This window comes from Phyllobates terribilis, unplaced genomic scaffold, assembly GCF_046119375.1.
Source record: "Phyllobates terribilis strain yellow unplaced genomic scaffold, ASM4611937v1 Scaffold_5__5_contigs__length_657084704, whole genome shotgun sequence".
Classification (NCBI taxonomy): domain Eukaryota; kingdom Metazoa; phylum Chordata; class Amphibia; order Anura; family Dendrobatidae; genus Phyllobates; species Phyllobates terribilis.
In genome coordinates this window covers 76,767,918-76,784,627 of record NW_027362765.1, presented here as the reverse complement: position 1 = coordinate 76,784,627, position 16,710 = coordinate 76,767,918, and the positions used below count along the sequence as shown (strand labels likewise).

The 16,710-nt window shown below is 44.0% G+C and overlaps 9 non-coding genes across 9 annotated transcripts; all 9 read left to right on the top strand.

The window, feature by feature from the left end:
* The first annotated feature begins 21 nt into the window (after positions 1 to 21).
* LOC141151402 (U2 spliceosomal RNA) lies at positions 22 to 212 on the top strand. The gene has a single exon (XR_012247086.1). It is a non-coding gene; the product is annotated as a U2 spliceosomal RNA (small nuclear RNA).
* A 1,115-nt stretch (positions 213 to 1,327) lies between these two features.
* On the top strand, positions 1,328 to 1,518 carry LOC141151401 (U2 spliceosomal RNA). The gene has a single exon (XR_012247085.1). It is a non-coding gene; the product is annotated as a U2 spliceosomal RNA (small nuclear RNA).
* Positions 1,519 to 2,633: 1,115 nt separating this feature from the next.
* LOC141151400 (U2 spliceosomal RNA) lies at positions 2,634 to 2,824 on the top strand. Its single transcript, XR_012247084.1, has one exon. It is a non-coding gene; the product is annotated as a U2 spliceosomal RNA (small nuclear RNA).
* Positions 2,825 to 8,979: 6,155 nt separating this feature from the next.
* On the top strand, positions 8,980 to 9,167 carry LOC141150605 (U2 spliceosomal RNA). The gene has a single exon (XR_012246759.1). It is a non-coding gene; the product is annotated as a U2 spliceosomal RNA (small nuclear RNA).
* A 1,115-nt stretch (positions 9,168 to 10,282) lies between these two features.
* Positions 10,283 to 10,473, top strand: LOC141151399 (U2 spliceosomal RNA). The gene has a single exon (XR_012247083.1). It is a non-coding gene; the product is annotated as a U2 spliceosomal RNA (small nuclear RNA).
* A 1,115-nt stretch (positions 10,474 to 11,588) lies between these two features.
* LOC141151398 (U2 spliceosomal RNA) lies at positions 11,589 to 11,779 on the top strand. Its single transcript, XR_012247082.1, has one exon. It is a non-coding gene; the product is annotated as a U2 spliceosomal RNA (small nuclear RNA).
* Positions 11,780 to 12,894: 1,115 nt separating this feature from the next.
* LOC141150119 (U2 spliceosomal RNA) lies at positions 12,895 to 13,085 on the top strand. The gene has a single exon (XR_012246389.1). It is a non-coding gene; the product is annotated as a U2 spliceosomal RNA (small nuclear RNA).
* Positions 13,086 to 14,200: 1,115 nt separating this feature from the next.
* Positions 14,201 to 14,391, top strand: LOC141151396 (U2 spliceosomal RNA). Its single transcript, XR_012247080.1, has one exon. It is a non-coding gene; the product is annotated as a U2 spliceosomal RNA (small nuclear RNA).
* Positions 14,392 to 15,506: 1,115 nt separating this feature from the next.
* Positions 15,507 to 15,697, top strand: LOC141151395 (U2 spliceosomal RNA). Its single transcript, XR_012247079.1, has one exon. It is a non-coding gene; the product is annotated as a U2 spliceosomal RNA (small nuclear RNA).
* The last annotated feature ends 1,013 nt before the right edge of the window (positions 15,698 to 16,710 follow it).

Below are 16,710 nucleotides of genomic sequence, written 5' to 3'. Positions count from 1 at the left end.
AGTTTGAAACCAATTCTGGTTATCGCTTCTCGGCCTTTTGGCTAAGATCAAGTGTAGTATCTGTTCTTATCAGTTTAATATCTGATACGTCCCCTATCTGGGGACCATATATTAAATGGATTTTTAGAACAGGGAGATGGAAAAAGAGCTTGCTCTGTCCACTCCACGCATTGACCTGGTATTGCAGTATCTCCAGGACCGGTGCACCCCTTCTTTAATGCAGTTTCTAAAATCAGAAAGAATTGAATTCAATGTTTTTTGTTCATTTTGCTTGTTTGTCGGATTTTGGGATGGACTCTTTGGCTTTGCTTTTCTTCTCCTCATTGGATTTTTCATGTTCAAAGTTGCAGAAGCCAGATTACAAGCTCATTTTGGTTCAACTTCAGCAACTGTGCATTGCATTGCCATGTAATGTGATGCAATGCTATCTTTCTAGCTCTCCCTTTTTACTTCCTTTTGGATAAACAGACATATTAGGCAAGCATTTTGGAGCTTTCACCTAAATAACTACAGGTGGTGAGATAAGCTGCACAATATAATTGACCTTTCAGTATATTGTTGCACACACACCATCTATTTAGCAAATGCCCTTGTTATCAACAGCAGCCTTTTAAACTCACCTGAGCTAACAGGTATGTGCGCTGGTTACTCTGCTGCGCTTAAAATTTCTTTTTTGGTTTGCTACAATGCCTTTTCTGAAACGTTGTCTCCTTCTGCTGGAACACTGACTTCTTTCATTTAATGCCTGCAGACTATAAAAGAGAACCCAACCCAAAAAGTTTGGTTGATTAGTCTGTGGCATTCTGTTAAACTGTTGCTTATGGCGGTCTCTGTGAGCTTCTCAGCGACATTCAGCCAGCCAGGTATCCTGCCTGCAGTAGATGGAATGTGGCAATGGAACGCTGGCTGCGCGTGTCATAATAGGCTCTGAGCCTTTATATACCTGTGCACAGCAGCAGCCACCTTCAGTCTGCTGCTGGACAGCCAGCAGCAGCAGCAGCAGGAGAGGTATGTAATCAGGAGCCCTCCTGCTAAGGGTAGACAGCTGCTCGTTCCACCCCACCCCCCGCCTTAATTGGTTCTCCTCCCTTCCAACGGTGTTGAGGCGGGTGGGAACAGCAGGGGGTGAAGGTGCTGTGTTTAAAGAGGTGGAGTTATGCAGATCTAAAACGCGTGGATTGCAGCAGCAGCAAGCCGAAAAGTGCAGGCATGTAAGGGATCTAGAGGTTGACAACATGTCTTCTTAACGGGAGTCCAGGAGCTCATCTCCACAAATGGACTTTTCAGGATCCTTGGGTGGCTCCGTAGTTTGAAACCAATTCTGGTTATCGCTTCTCGGCCTTTTGGCTAAGATCAAGTGTAGTATCTGTTCTTATCAGTTTAATATCTGATACGTCCCCTATCTGGGGACCATATATTAAATGGATTTTTAGAACAGGGAGATGGAAAAAGAGCTTGCTCTGTCCACTCCACGCATTGACCTGGTATTGCAGTATCTCCAGGACCGGTGCACCCCTTCTTTAATGCAGTTTCTAAAATCAGAAAGAATTGAATTCAATGTTTTTTGTTCATTTTGCTTGTTTGTCGGATTTTGGGATGGACTCTTTGGCTTTGCTTTTCTTCTCCTCATTGGATTTTTCATGTTCAAAGTTGCAGAAGCCAGATTACAAGCTCATTTTGGTTCAACTTCAGCAACTGTGCATTGCATTGCCATGTAATGTGATGCAATGCTATCTTTCTAGCTCTCCCTTTTTACTTCCTTTTGGATAAACAGACATATTAGGCAAGCATTTTGGAGCTTTCACCTAAATAACTACAGGTGGTGAGATAAGCTGCACAATATAATTGACCTTTCAGTATATTGTTGCACACACACCATCTATTTAGCAAATGCCCTTGTTATCAACAGCAGCCTTTTAAACTCACCTGAGCTAACAGGTATGTGCGCTGGTTACTCTGCTGCGCTTAAAATTTCTTTTTTGGTTTGCTACAATGCCTTTTCTGAAACGTTGTCTCCTTCTGCTGGAACACTGACTTCTTTCATTTAATGCCTGCAGACTATAAAAGAGAACCCAACCCAAAAAGTTTGGTTGATTAGTCTGTGGCATTCTGTTAAACTGTTGCTTATGGCGGTCTCTGTGAGCTTCTCAGCGACATTCAGCCAGCCAGGTATCCTGCCTGCAGTAGATGGAATGTGGCAATGGAACGCTGGCTGCGCGTGTCATAATAGGCTCTGAGCCTTTATATACCTGTGCACAGCAGCAGCCACCTTCAGTCTGCTGCTGGACAGCCAGCAGCAGCAGCAGCAGGAGAGGTATGTAATCAGGAGCCCTCCTGCTAAGGGTAGACAGTTGCTCGTTCCACCCCACCCCCCGCCTTAATTGGTTCTCCTCCCTTCCAACGGTGTTGAGGCGGGTGGGAACAGCAGGGGGTGAAGGTGCTGTGTTTAAAGAGGTGGAGTTATGCAGATCTAAAACGCGTGGATTGCAGCAGCAGCAAGCCGAAAAGTGCAGGCATGTAAGGGATCTAGAGGTTGACAACATGTCTTCTTAACGGGAGTCCAGGAGCTCATCTCCACAAATGGACTTTTCAGGATCCTTGGGTGGCTCCGTAGTTTGAAACCAATTCTGGTTATCGCTTCTCGGCCTTTTGGCTAAGATCAAGTGTAGTATCTGTTCTTATCAGTTTAATATCTGATACGTCCCCTATCTGGGGACCATATATTAAATGGATTTTTAGAACAGGGAGATGGAAAAAGAGCTTGCTCTGTCCACTCCACGCATTGACCTGGTATTGCAGTATCTCCAGGACCGGTGCACCCCTTCTTTAATGCAGTTTCTAAAATCAGAAAGAATTGAATTCAATGTTTTTTGTTCATTTTGCTTGTTTGTCGGATTTTGGGATGGACTCTTTGGCTTTGCTTTTCTTCTCCTCATTGGATTTTTCATGTTCAAAGTTGCAGAAGCCAGATTACAAGCTCATTTTGGTTCAACTTCAGCAACTGTGCATTGCATTGCCATGTAATGTGATGCAATGCTATCTTTCTAGCTCTCCCTTTTTACTTCCTTTTGGATAAACAGACATATTAGGCAAGCATTTTGGAGCTTTCACCTAAATAACTACAGGTGGTGAGATAAGCTGCACAATATAATTGACCTTTCAGTATATTGTTGCACACACACCATCTATTTAGCAAATGCCCTTGTTATCAACAGCAGCCTTTTAAACTCACCTGAGCTAACAGGTATGTGCGCTGGTTACTCTGCTGCGCTTAAAATTTCTTTTTTGGTTTGCTACAATGCCTTTTCTGAAACGTTGTCTCCTTCTGCTGGAACACTGACTTCTTTCATTTAATGCCTGCAGACTATAAAAGAGAACCCAACCCAAAAAGTTTGGTTGATTAGTCTGTGGCATTCTGTTAAACTGTTGCTTATGGCGGTCTCTGTGAGCTTCTCAGCGACATTCAGCCAGCCAGGTATCCTGCCTGCAGTAGATGGAATGTGGCAATGGAACGCTGGCTGCGCGTGTCATAATAGGCTCTGAGCCTTTATATACCTGTGCACAGCAGCAGCCACCTTCAGTCTGCTGCTGGACAGCCAGCAGTAGCAGCAGCAGGAGAGGTATGTAATCAGGAGCCCTCCTGCTAAGGGTAGACAGCTGCTCGTTCCACCCCACCCCCCGCCTTAATTGGTTCTCCTCCCTTCCAACGGTGTTGAGGCGGGTGGGAACAGCAGGGGGTGAAGGTGCTGTGTTTAAAGAGGTGGAGTTATGCAGATCTAAAACGCGTGGATTGCAGCAGCAGCAAGCCGAAAAGTGCAGGCATGTAAGGGATCTAGAGGTTGACAACATGTCTTCTTAACGGGAGTCCAGGAGCTCATCTCCACAAATGGACTTTTCAGGATCCTTGGGTGGCTCCGTAGTTTGAAACCAATTCTGGTTATCGCTTCTCGGCCTTTTGGCTGCGATCGTATGACTGTACCTTGATTGGTGCGAGTCTCCTGGAGGAATCCGGACCCTTTTGTGGAGGATTTTCTGCTTTTTCCTGTGGTATTCCATACCGACAGAATCCAAGATGTCTTTTGTGAAGAACACCATCCGTTTGTCCGTGGATCCATCTGACCAGAACAAGAACAACGTGGTTTTCATTGTTCAAGACATCGTTGAAGGCAAAGCTGGAGCAAGACGTTCTGAGATCTTCAGTGTCAACGAATTTTCACGTCAAGGTAATTATGACGTTACCTTTATGGACCAGGATGTTTGCCTTAATGTCTTTGAATGGCTCCGTGGTCACTCTAGTGACCCCTGCTTGGAAGGAGTTAGATGGGAACCTTTGTTTGGTCTGCAAGAAAAGGAGGTGACTGTGACTGTCTATAACCCTTTTACAGACCCTGAGCTGCTGGAGTGCTTCCTCTCTCGCTACTGTGAATATGTGCGGAAGGGAGTGAAGCAAGTCAATTGTCTAGGAATCTTTAACTGTCAGTATAAATTCCGTGTGAAATTGAAAAGGGATCCTGACAGTGTGGGGGGCTTTAGACACCCTCCATCAAATTTTTCCGTTGCAGGCCATAGAGGTTTCCTCTTTTACCCAGGCCAGCCCATGTTTTGCCGTAGATGCTTTTCTTTCGGACATACCATGGTAACATGCCTTAAAGGGCAGTGTTGCCGAAATTGCAGAAAGGAGGGGCATATGGCCAACCAGTGTCCAGAGGCCAAGTCCTGTGATGTCTGTGGGAGTAGTGATCACATGTATAAGGACTGTCCTAGGAGTGCACCTAGACGTTCTGATAAAGAACAGAAGGAGGAGGAGCTGGAGAGGAGGCAGATGGCAAGCGCACTGAAAGTGCTGGAAAGATTGGAGAGGGAGGAGAGAGAGGGAAGGAGGCGGGAAACTGGTAGAGCCTCTCCCTCTACGGCGCCAGAGGAGGTGTCCCTGAGACCATGTTCTTCTTCTGCTGAAGAAATGAGGAAGAAGCGGAGGGAAGAAAAGGAGTTCTGGAGGGAAGTGGCAAAGGTGGAGAAAAAGGCAGTGTCTGCGAGAATATCTAGGAAAGTGGTGGAGGCAGAGCTGCCTGAGATGATGACTTTTGGAGAGGCAATGGACGCAACAGGATGTGAAGTGCAAATCTCGGAACCCGAGAGTCCTGAACACCCTTCGGGTCCTGAAAACATTGAAGATTTTTCTTCGGAGGATGATAGGGGTGCAAAGAAGAGTCGTAGGGAGGATGGTGGGGGCAGTGATGATGCAGATTTTAGTGAGCCTCAGAGGAAGATCAGAACTGCCAGAATGAGGAGTGTGGCTGGTGAAGCCAGCGGGTCGGAAACCAGCTGTTCTGTTCTGATGGCGGAGGAGGATAGTGGTGGTGCTGGATAGTGTCACCATATAATATTGTAAATGTTTTTTCTTTTTGTCCTCTTGTGAGCTTTGGTTTAGGCCAAAGGCTATTTCTTTGTGTAATTGGTGAAGGAGTAGAAGTATTATGGGATTTACCATAGTGTCCCAAAACGTAAGAGTGTTTAAAAGTAAAGTAAGAAGAGCTGCTATTTTTGAGTTTTTAGCTATGCAAAATGCATCTATTTTTTGTTTACAAGAATGTGGGGTAGTGGATGGTGTGAAAGGGGATGAATGGTCTTATGGAGCGTCTGTGTGGTCGGGGAGTGCATGTAATAAGAATGATGGTGTGGGTATTTTGGTTAAAGGAAGGGAGGTTGTTTTGAGTGATTATTTGGTTATTGAGGTGGGGAGATGTATCCTTGCTAATTTTGTATACAAGAATGTAAAGTTTTGTGTTATTAATGTTTATGCGCCAGTTGAAAAAAATGAGCGCAAAAATTTATTTGAAAAAATTAAGCTTTTTGTTCCAGGAAGAATACCTGTGGTAATTGTGGGTGATATGAACTGTGATGTGGGGAGAGTGAATGTGGATGTGTCTGGGAAAGCATTATTGGAGTTAGTGAATGATTTTGGGTTGTGTGATATGCAGCGCGTGTGTAACATGAATCCTTTGTTGAACACTTTCTTTTCTGAGAGTGGTAGGGTACAATCCAGATTGGATTATTGTTTTATTTCTAAAAATATGGTTTCTGTTAATTATAGGCAGGAAAACGTTCTTTTTTCAGATCATGTGTGTATGTTGTGTGAGTTGGATATAAAAGTTGATGGAGTGTTTGGGAGAGGATTGTGGAAGTTAAATGTTAAACTGTTAGAGAATGAAGATGTGAGAAAGGAGTATGAAAGGCGGTATGAAGAATGGTGTAAGCATAAAAATGAGTTTGGGAATGTTTGTGAGTGGTGGGACTGGGTGAAGAAACAAACAAAAATGTTCTTTAAAAATTTAGGATACAAGTATGCAGCAATTAAAAGAGAGAGTTTTGTTAAACTGAACGCGCGGTTGAGCGTTTTGTATAAGTTAAGGGAAGGAGGAGTTGAGGTGGAGGAGGATATTTTAGAGGTTAAAAAGGAGATTAGTGAGTTTTTGTTGGAGAGAGGGAGAAGCATAGTGTTTAGGGCAAAGATTGATAAGATGGAGCAGGATGAGAAATGTTCTCGGTTTTTCTTTAAAAAAGTTTTTGGAAAGAAACAGAGTATGAGCGTGGTGTATGGAGCAGATGGAAGTGAGGTGAGTGGAGAGGATATGTGTGAAGAGGTGGCTAAGTTTTATGAGGATCTGTATGCAGTGAAACAGAGGGATGAATGTTTGGAGAATGATGTTTTGAGTGTGTTAGAGAGTAAGTTGAGTGAAGCAGAAAGAGAGAGAGTGATGGGTGAGGTGACTGGTGATGAGGTATGGAAGGTTATGTGTAGTATGGCTTTGAATAAGACGCCGGGGGAGGATGGCCTCCCAGTAGAATTTTATCGTGTGATGTGGGGTGTGATTGGTAAGGACTTTGTGGATGTATGTAAGTATATGTGGGGAAACATGGAGGTGACTGAGAGTATGCGTGCAGGTATGGTTGTGTTGATTCCTAAGAAAGGGGATTTGAAAAGTCTGAGGAATTGGAGGCCAATAACTTTACTTAATTGTGATTATAAAATCTATGCAAAACTTATGGCTAATAGGATGCGTGATGTTATAGAGAGTGTGATTGGGGATGAGCAGTGTTGTGCGGTACCTGGGAGGCGGATTCATGAGTGTGTGTGTATGTTAAGAGATTGTCTATGGGATTGCATGGGTCGTAAGAAGAGTGTATTTTTGTTAAGTTTGGATTTTGAAAAGGCTTATGATAGGTTGTCGCATGGTTTTTTGTTCAGAGTGTTGTTAAAAATGGGTTTTCCGGCTGATTTTGTTGGGCGAGTGAGAAGTTTGTATGCGGGTGTTTATAGCTGTGTTTTAATGAATGGGTATGTGGGTAGGAAAGTGAATGTGCTTTCGGGTGTGCGACAGGGGTGTCCTTTGTCCCCTGTAGCATTTATTTGTGCAATTGAGCCATTGTTGTGTATGCTGAGGAAAGATAAGGTAATTCGTGGTGTGCAAGTGCCGGGAGGTGGAGGAAAAGAATGGAAGGTGAGTGGTTATATGGATGACGTGTGTGTATTATGTGATTCTGAATGTTCGGTGAGGCGGGTGAAGTTGTTAGTGTCTATTTTTTGTGGTGCATCTGCGTTTAAAGTGAATTGGGAAAAGAGTGAGTGTAAGGGTTTTGGAGGCGGAAGTTTAAGTAGGGATGTAGGTGTGAATGTAGTGAATGGACCTATTAAAGTGTTGGGTGTGAAGTTTTCAGAGAGTTTGGATGGGAAAGAAAGTTGGGATGATGCGAAAGGAAAAGTTGAGCAGAAGTTGAATTTTTGGAAATTGTGGAGTTTATCCTTTTTTGGGAAGATTTTAATTGTTAAGAGTGTGGTGTTGCCAATATTTTTATATATTGCGGTAGTATTTCCACCAGGATATATGTGTATGAGAAGCTTGAATAGAATTTTATTTGTTTTTTTGTGGAACTCGAAAATGGAGAGAGCTAGGAGAGAAATTTTGGTTAAAAGAGTGGAAAAAGGTGGTTTGGGTTTTCCGAATTTGGACGTGTTTTTTGGTGTGAATATCGTTGTGTTTGTTTTGAAAGTGATTAGGGCGGATGGAAAGTTTTCATCTATGTGTAGGTATTTATTTGGAGCGTATTTGTTTCGTTTAAAGTGGCGAGAAAGGGATTTGCGATGTCCGATTGCTTTTGAGGTGCCTGTATGGTATGTGTGGGTTTATAAGTTTTTGGTGAGGTATGAACTGTGTGATGCAGATGTGAGATTGCTGGAGAATAAGAAGGCTGTGTATAGGATGATTGAATGTAGAGAGGTAGAATGTGGAATAAATATGGTTAGGGGTGGTGATGTGCAGAAGGTTTGCAAGAAAGTGCGGATGAGTGGTATGACCAACAAACAGAGTGAGGTGGTGTGGCAGTCTTTACATGGAGTATTACCTGTGAGAGAGTTTCAGAGGAATAGAGGTTTGGTGAGGAGTGAAATGTGTCCAAGAAATGGCTGTGGTGGAAGGGAAAGTGTGTTGCATGTTTTTTGGAATTGCCAGTATGCTAGAGATGTGATTGGGAGAATGGGGCCTTTGTGTAAAGAATTGTGTGGTGTGAATTTGTTGTCTTTTGAGTTGTTTATGTTTGGTTTGGGAATATGTGATGGGACGAAGGAAAGAGTCTTGTGGTTGATGCTTGCATGTATAAAGGAAGTGTTATGGGATGTGAGGAATGTGTATGTGTTTAAAAGGAAGGAAATTGCTGTAAAGGATAGTGTGAAGGTGATTTTGGGGAAGATGTATGTGTGTTTCCTATGGGACAAAAAGAGGAGAGGGGAAGTGGATGCGGAGGGAATATGGAAAGTTAAAAAGTGGAGATATATTGTTAGTACCTCTTGATTTTTGTTATTGTTGTTTTGAAATATGAAATAAATATTTCCGATGATGATGGGGACAGCAAATTGCGTATTGGATTTGACGCAGCTGTTTTGATGGAATTTTCCTTTGTCTGGTTTCCATAGACTGTGGAATTTCCTCGTCTGAGGAGAAAAAAAAAAAAAAAAATCTGTTCTTATCAGTTTAATATCTGATACGTCCCCTATCTGGGGACCATATATTAAATGGATTTTTAGAACAGGGAGATGGAAAAAGAGCTTGCTCTGTCCACTCCACGCATTGACCTGGTATTGCAGTATCTCCAGGACCGGTGCACCCCTTCTTTAATGCAGTTTCTAAAATCAGAAAGAATTGAATTCAATGTTTTTTGTTCATTTTGCTTGTTTGTCGGATTTTGGGATGGACTCTTTGGCTCTGCTTTTCTTCTCCTCATTGGATTTTTCATGTTCAAAGTTGCAGAAGCCAGATTACAAGCTCATTTTGGTTCAACTTCAGCAACTGTGCATTGCATTGCCATGTAATGTGATGCAATGCTATCTTTCTAGCTCTCCCTTTTTACTTCCTTTTGGATAAACAGACATATTAGGCAAGCATTTTGGAGCTTTCACCTAAATAACTACAGGTGGTGAGATAAGCTGCACAATATAATTGACCTTTCAGTATATTGTTGCACACACACCATCTATTTAGCAAATGCCCTTGTTATCAACAGCAGCCTTTTAAACTCACCTGAGCTAACAGGTATGTGCGCTGGTTACTCTGCTGCGCTTAAAATTTCTTTTTTGGTTTGCTACAATGCCTTTTCTGAAACGTTGTCTCCTTCTGCTGGAACACTGACTTCTTTCATTTAATGCCTGCAGACTATAAAAGAGAACCCAACCCAAAAAGTTTGGTTGATTAGTCTGTGGCATTCTGTTAAACTGTTGCTTATGGCGGTCTCTGTGAGCTTCTCAGCGACATTCAGCCAGCCAGGTATCCTGCCTGCAGTAGATGGAATGTGGCAATGGAACGCTGGCTGCGCGTGTCATAATAGGCTCTGAGCCTTTATATACCTGTGCACAGCAGCAGCCACTTTCAGTCTGCTGCTGGACAGCCAGCAGCAGCAGCAGCAGGAGAGGTATGTAATCAGGAGCCCTCCTGCTAAGGGTAGACAGCTGCTCGTTCCACCCCACCCCCCGCCTTAATTGGTTCTCCTCCCTTCCAACGGTGTTGAGGCGGGTGGGAACAGCAGGGGGTGAAGGTGCTGTGTTTAAAGAGGTGGAGTTATGCAGATCTAAAACGCGTGGATTGCAGCAGCAGCAAGCCGAAAAGTGCAGGCATGTAAGGGATCTAGAGGTTGACAACATGTCTTCTTAACGGGAGTCCAGGAGCTCATCTCCACAAATGGACTTTTTAGGATCCTTGGGTGGCTCCGTAGTTTGAAACCAATTCTGGTTATCGCTTCTCGGCCTTTTGGCTAAGATCAAGTGTAGTATCTGTTCTTATCAGTTTAATATCTGATACGTCCCCTATCTGGGGACCATATATTAAATGGATTTTTAGAACAGGGAGATGGAAAAAGAGCTTGCTCTGTCCACTCCACGCATTGACCTGGTATTGCAGTATCTCCAGGACCGGTGCACCCCTTCTTTAATGCAGTTTCTAAAATCAGAAAGAATTGAATTCAATGTTTTTTGTTCATTTTGCTTGTTTGTCGGATTTTGGGATGGACTCTTTGGCTCTGCTTTTCTTCTCCTCATTGGATTTTTCATGTTCAGAGTTGCAGAAGCCAGATTACAAGCTCATTTTGGTTCAACTTCAGCAACTGTGCATTGCATTGCCATGTAATGTGATGCAATGCTATCTTTCTAGCTCTCCCTTTTTACTTCCTTTTGGATAAACAGACATATTAGGCAAGCATTTTGGAGCTTTCACCTAAATAACTACAGGTGGTGAGATAAGCTGCACAATATAATTGACCTTTCAGTATATTGTTGCACACACACCATCTATTTAGCAAATGCCCTTGTTATCAACAGCAGCCTTTTAAACTCACCTGAGCTAACAGGTATGTGCGCTGGTTACTCTGCTGCGCTTAAAATTTCTTTTTTGGTTTGCTACAATGCCTTTTCTGAAACGTTGTCTCCTTCTGCTGGAACACTGACTTCTTTCATTTAATGCCTGCAGACTATAAAAGAGAACCCAACCCAAAAAGTTTGGTTGATTAGTCTGTGGCATTCTGTTAAACTGTTGCTTATGGCGGTCTCTGTGAGCTTCTCAGCGACATTCAGCCAGCCAGGTATCCTGCCTGCAGTAGATGGAATGTGGCAATGGAACGCTGGCTGCGCGTGTCATAATAGGCTCTGAGCCTTTATATACCTGTGCACAGCAGCAGCCACCTTCAGTCTGCTGCTGGACAGCCAGCAGCAGCAGCAGCAGGAGAGGTATGTAATCAGGAGCCCTCCTGCTAAGGGTAGACAGCTGCTCGTTCCACCCCACCCCCCGCCTTAATTGGTTCTCCTCCCTTCCAACGGTGTTGAGGCGGGTGGGAACAGCAGGGGGTGAAGGTGCTGTGTTTAAAGAGGTGGAGTTATGCAGATCTAAAACGCGTGGATTGCAGCAGCAGCAAGCCGAAAAGTGCAGGCATGTAAGGGATCTAGAGGTTGACAACATGTCTTCTTAACGGGAGTCCAGGAGCTCATCTCCACAAATGGACTTTTTAGGATCCTTGGGTGGCTCCGTAGTTTGAAACCAATTCTGGTTATCGCTTCTCGGCCTTTTGGCTAAGATCAAGTGTAGTATCTGTTCTTATCAGTTTAATATCTGATACGTCCCCTATCTGGGGACCATATATTAAATGGATTTTTAGAACAGGGAGATGGAAAAAGAGCTTGCTCTGTCCACTCCACGCATTGACCTGGTATTGCAGTATCTCCAGGACCGGTGCACCCCTTCTTTAATGCAGTTTCTAAAATCAGAAAGAATTGAATTCAATGTTTTTTGTTCATTTTGCTTGTTTGTCGGATTTTGGGATGGACTCTTTGGCTCTGCTTTTCTTCTCCTCATTGGATTTTTCATGTTCAAAGTTGCAGAAGCCAGATTACAAGCTCATTTTGGTTCAACTTCAGCAACTGTGCATTGCATTGCCATGTAATGTGATGCAATGCTATCTTTCTAGCTCTCCCTTTTTACTTCCTTTTGGATAAACAGACATATTAGGCAAGCATTTTGGAGCTTTCACCTAAATAACTACAGGTGGTGAGATAAGCTGCACAATATAATTGACCTTTCAGTATATTGTTGCACACACACCATCTATTTAGCAAATGCCCTTGTTATCAACAGCAGCCTTTTAAACTCACCTGAGCTAACAGGTATGTGCGCTGGTTACTCTGCTGCGCTTAAAATTTCTTTTTTGGTTTGCTACAATGCCTTTTCTGAAACGTTGTCTCCTTCTGCTGGAACACTGACTTCTTTCATTTAATGCCTGCAGACTATAAAAGAGAACCCAACCCAAAAAGTTTGGTTGATTAGTCTGTGGCATTCTGTTAAACTGTTGCTTATGGCGGTCTCTGTGAGCTTCTCAGCGACATTCAGCCAGCCAGGTATCCTGCCTGCAGTAGATGGAATGTGGCAATGGAACGCTGGCTGCGCGGGTCATAATAGGCTCTGAGCCTTTATATACCTGTGCACAGCAGCAGCCACCTTCAGTCTGCTGCTGGACAGCCAGCAGCAGCAGCAGCAGGAGAGGTATGTAATCAGGAGCCCTCCTGCTAAGGGTAGACAGCTGCTCGTTCCACCCCACCCCCCGCCTTAATTGGTTCTCCTCCCTTCCAACGGTGTTGAGGCGGGTGGGAACAGCAGGGGGTGAAGGTGCTGTGTTTAAAGAGGTGGAGTTATGCAGATCTAAAACGCGTGGATTGCAGCAGCAGCAAGCCGAAAAGTGCAGGCATGTAAGGGATCTAGAGGTTGACAACATGTCTTCTTAACGGGAGTCCAGGAGCTCATCTCCACAAATGGACTTTTTAGGATCCTTGGGTGGCTCCGTAGTTTGAAACCAATTCTGGTTATCGCTTCTCGGCCTTTTGGCTAAGATCAAGTGTAGTATCTGTTCTTATCAGTTTAATATCTGATACGTCCGCTATCTGGGGACCATATATTAAATGGATTTTTAGAACAGGGAGATGGAAAAAGAGCTTGCTCTGTCCACTCCACGCATTGACCTGGTATTGGAGTATCTCCAGGACCGGTGCACCCCTTCTTTAATGCAGTTTCTAAAATCAGAAAGAATTGAATTCAATGTTTTTTGTTCATTTTGCTTGTTTGTCGGATTTTGGGATGGACTCTTTGGCTCTGCTTTTCTTCTCCTCATTGGATTTTTCATGTTCAAAGTTGCAGAAGCCAGATTACAAGCTCATTTTGGTTCAACTTCAGCAACTGTGCATTGCATTGCCATGTAATGTGATGCAATGCTATCTTTCTAGCTCTCCCTTTTTACTTCCTTTTGGATAAACAGACATATTAGGCAAGCATTTTGGAGCTTTCACCTAAATAACTACAGGTGGTGAGATAAGCTGCACAATATAATTGACCTTTCAGTATATTGTTGCACACACACCATCTATTTAGCAAATGCCCTTGTTATCAACAGCAGCCTTTTAAACTCACCTGAGCTAACAGGTATGTGCGCTGGTTACTCTGCTGCGCTTAAAATTTCTTTTTTGGTTTGCTACAATGCCTTTTCTGAAACGTTGTCTCCTTCTGCTGGAACACTGACTTCTTTCATTTAATGCCTGCAGACTATAAAAGAGAACCCAACCCAAAAAGTTTGGTTGATTAGTCTGTGGCATTCTGTTAAACTGTTGCTTATGGCGGTCTCTGTGAGCTTCTCAGCGACATTCAGCCAGCCAGATATCCTGCCTGCAGTAGATGGAATGTGGCAATGGAACGCTGGCTGCGCGTGTCATAATAGGCTCTGAGCCTTTATATACCTGTGCACAGCAGCAGCCACCTTCAGTCTGCTGCTGGACAGCCAGCAGCAGCAGCAGCAGGAGAGGTATGTAATCAGGAGCCCTCCTGCTAAGGGTAGACAGCTGCTCGTTCCACCCCACCCCCCGCCTTAATTGGTTCTCCTCCCTTCCAACGGTGTTGAGGCGGGTGGGAACAGCAGGGGGTGAAGGTGCTGTGTTTAAAGAGGTGGAGTTATGCAGATCTAAAACGCGTGGATTGCAGCAGCAGCAAGCCGAAAAGTGCAGGCATGTAAGGGATCTAGAGGTTGACAACATGTCTTCTTAACGGGAGTCCAGGAGCTCATCTCCACAAATGGACTTTTTAGGATCCTTGGGTGGCTCCGTAGTTTGAAACCAATTCTGGTTATCGCTTCTCGGCCTTTTGGCTAAGATCAAGTGTAGTATCTGTTCTTATCAGTTTAATATCTGATACGTCCCCTATCTGGGGACCATATATTAAATGGATTTTTAGAACAGGGAGATGGAAAAAGAGCTTGCTCTGTCCACTCCACGCATTGACCTGGTATTGCAGTATCTCCAGGACCGGTGCACCCCTTCTTTAATGCAGTTTCTAAAATCAGAAAGAATTGAATTCAATGTTTTTTGTTCATTTTGCTTGTTTGTCGGATTTTGGGATGGACTCTTTGGCTCTGCTTTTCTTCTCCTCATTGGATTTTTCATGTTCAAAGTTGCAGAAGCCAGATTACAAGCTCATTTTGGTTCAACTTCAGCAACTGTGCATTGCATTGCCATGTAATGTGATGCAATGCTATCTTTCTAGCTCTCCCTTTTTACTTCCTTTTGGATAAACGGACATATTAGGCAAGCATTTTGGAGCTTTCACCTAAATAACTACAGGTGGTGAGATAAGCTGCACAATATAATTGACCTTTCAGTATATTGTTGCACACACACCATCTATTTAGCAAATGCCCTTGTTATCAACAGCAGCCTTTTAAACTCACCTGAGCTAACAGGTATGTGCGCTGGTTACTCTGCTGCGCTTAAAATTTCTTTTTTGGTTTGCTACAATGCCTTTTCTGAAACGTTGTCTCCTTCTGCTGGAACACTGACTTCTTTCATTTAATGCCTGCAGACTATAAAAGAGAACCCAACCCAAAAAGTTTGGTTGATTAGTCTGTGGCATTCTGTTAAACTGTTGCTTATGGCGGTCTCTGTGAGCTTCTCAGCGACATTCAGCCAGCCAGGTATCCTGCCTGCAGTAGATGGAATGTGGCAATGGAACGCTGGCTGCGCGTGTCATAATAGGCTCTGAGCCTTTATATACCTGTGCACAGCAGCAGCCACCTTCAGTCTGCTGCTGGACAGCCAGCAGCAGCAGCAGCAGGAGAGGTATGTAATCAGGAGCCCTCCTGCTAAGGGTAGACAGCTGCTCGTTCCACCCCACCCCCCGCCTTAATTGGTTCTCCTCCCTTCCAACGGTGTTGAGGCGGGTGGGAACAGCAGGGGGTGAAGGTGCTGTGTTTAAAGAGGTGGAGTTATGCAGATCTAAAACGCGTGGATTGCAGCAGCAGCAAGCCGAAAAGTGCAGGCATGTAAGGGATCTAGAGGTTGACAACATGTCTTCTTAACGGGAGTCCAGGAGCTCATCTCCACAAATGGACTTTTTAGGATCCTTGGGTGGCTCCGTAGTTTGAAACCAATTCTGGTTATCGCTTCTCGGCCTTTTGGCTAAGATCAAGTGTAGTATCTGTTCTTATCAGTTTAATATCTGATACGTCCCCTATCTGGGGACCATATATTAAATGGATTTTTAGAACAGGGAGATGGAAAAAGAGCTTGCTCTGTCCACTCCACGCATTGACCTGGTATTGCAGTATCTCCAGGACCGGTGCACCCCTTCTTTAATGCAGTTTCTAAAATCAGAAAGAATTGAATTCAATGTTTTTTGTTCATTTTGCTTGTTTGTCGGATTTTGGGATGGACTCTTTGGCTCTGCTTTTCTTCTCCTCATTGGATTTTTCATGTTCAAAGTTGCAGAAGCCAGATTACAAGCTCATTTTGGTTCAACTTCAGCAACTGTGCATTGCATTGCCATGTAATGTGATGCAATGCTATCTTTCTAGCTCTCCCTTTTTACTTCCTTTTGGATAAACAGACATATTAGGCAAGCATTTTGGAGCTTTCACCTAAATAACTACAGGTGGTGAGATAAGCTGCACAATATAATTGACCTTTCAGTATATTGTTGCACACACACCATCTATTTAGCAAATGCCCTTGTTATCAACAGCAGCCTTTTAAACTCACCTGAGCTAACAGGTATGTGCGCTGGTTACTCTGCTGCGCTTAAAATTTCTTTTTTGGTTTGCTACAATGCCTTTTCTGAAACGTTGTCTCCTTCTGCTGGAACACTGACTTCTTTCATTTAATGCCTGCAGACTATAAAAGAGAACCCAACCCAAAAAGTTTGGTTGATTAGTCTGTGGCATTCTGTTAAACTGTTGCTTATGGCGGTCTCTGTGAGCTTCTCAGCGACATTCAGCCAGCCAGGTATCCTGCCTGCAGTAGATGGAATGTGGCAATGGAACGCTGGCTGCGCGTGTCATAATAGGCTCTGAGCCTTTATATACCTGTGCACAGCAGCAGCCACCTTCAGTCTGCTGCTGGACAGCCAGCAGCAGCAGCAGCAGGAGAGGTATGTAATCAGGAGCCCTCCTGCTAAGGGTAGACAGCTGCTCGTTCCACCCCACCCCCCGCCTTAATTGGTTCTTCTCCCTTCCAACGGTGTTGAGGCGGGTGGGAACAGCAGGGGGTGAAGGTGCTGTGTTTAAAGAGGTGGAGTTATGCAGATCTAAAACGCGTGGATTGCAGCAGCAGCAAGCCGAAAAGTGCAGGCATGTAAGGGATCTAGA